Consider the following 1,817-nt stretch of genomic DNA (forward strand, 5'->3'; position numbering starts at 1 on the left):
CTTTCATCCCATTCCTGTCTTTCACACGGAAAGGGTAGTGAACAAAGTTCAGGAGGCACCGCACAGAGGGCGAGCTCCCCAGTGTTGTCATGGGAAAAGGGCTGCTGGCCAAAACAACAACTGTGTCAGCAGCATGTGTACATATTCAGAAAGCACATTTTATGAATCTATGGTTTTGTAGTCAGAGAATGTCATAAAGCAAACACAGAAAACCCGTCCACATAGTTTACCCAAATATGTGGCCCAGCATAGTCCAGGAGGAGAGAGTGAGTGAGGAGGGAGGAGATTTACGTGACTGAAAGAGCTGTTTTTTCAGTGTGTGGCCATACTAAATACTGAAAACATGAGTAAGAGCCATGGGAGAATGTGAGGAAATCCCTTTGGGGCAGTTAGAGGTCAAACTCTGTTTCCTTGGACACCAGTCTAAACGCAGGGTGTGCACTAGTGAACCTGTGTGAGGATGTGGCCCACTGGCTCTGTACTGGCCGGGCACAAATGCCAGTGCACTACTTGTACCCCTCTGAGAGAGTCCTCCTGGGCTCCTATGATACCTTGGTTTTTTTCTTCCTCACATCACAGGTAAGTGTTCCTGGGGAATCACTACATTGAACAGGATAAAGAAAAAATTATTCTTACTTTTTATGTGACAACTGCCACCGTGCAAAGCATCACGCCACATGGAACAAATACCCTTCCTGGCTTTCAACATCACTCTCTGCCCTGGAGGAACACACTCCCAGGGGATGCTCTGCAGCCCCATGCTTCCCCTGCTTAAGAGGAGAGCCTTCAGGTGGGCTCAGGAGTCCAGCACAAGCTCTGTTCCAGGACATGTGTCCATGAGCCCATCTTCTGGACTTGCATCATCTCTGTTCAGCATCTTTGGATTCCCAGGCCCTCAGCAAAAGAGAAAAGTAGCTGCTTTCTGCTTCTGTGACTTCACGCAGTGAATTTCCTCCTGCGGCTGGCTCTGTGCCCTGTATTACATCACTAGAAGGTGGGATAATACAAGGCCGGTTCTATCTTCATGTGTTGTCAAGACACTTGGGACAGTAATGTTTTCCAAGCCTCCTCCACTCATCTTGAAGAACTGCAAGCCTTGGAAAACCAGATGCTCAGGAATATAATTCAAGCACAAGGCTGGTGCAGTGAATCAAAAACAATGCAGGAAAGGATCTTGACTCTCATTACCATGAACGAGAGAAAGCTGAAACCTGTGGCTCAAGCCCCTCAAGAATTTATGCTCTGATATAACTGAAACCTCCCTGGAGATCCCAGGTCAAGATAGAAGAAATAGACAATTTATGACATTCCTAATGTATCCATCTCCTCCCCCAGCACGTAGCTGCCATTTATATTAGTTGTGGATTTTACTCAGACAAATGACTTTTCCTGCAAGCTACTATGATGATTTTTATTTCTTTGCATGAGAGGTAAGAATAACAACAACAGAAAAGTCAGATGGGAGGGAGTAGGGGCCAGAAAAAACTTAATTAAAAAATATTATGTACCCACAGCAGCAAATTATCACAGACCAGTAACTTCAGCTAGGTTGAAAAAAGGTGGGGCAGTTACACAGTGCCAGATGAACAGACATAGTTGTTCAAAGAACCAAAATTTGCAAGACATGCCAGAACTGTTAAAAAAACCATCTTTTAAGGACCAATGTTCTTCTCCCCCAAGACAGAAGACGGGACATTACTTGCTACTTTCTTTTTTAGGTCCTGCTACAGAAATATCCACATTTCAGAAGGGTGCTGGTGGCTTCATGCCAGCAAGATCTGCAGGTGTCAGGTGATGTCTGTGTGGCTGATGCACTA

The sequence above is a fragment of the Calidris pugnax genome, unplaced genomic scaffold, assembly GCF_001431845.1.
Source record: "Calidris pugnax isolate Ruff unplaced genomic scaffold, ASM143184v1 scaffold24, whole genome shotgun sequence".
Taxonomy (NCBI): domain Eukaryota; kingdom Metazoa; phylum Chordata; class Aves; order Charadriiformes; family Scolopacidae; genus Calidris; species Calidris pugnax.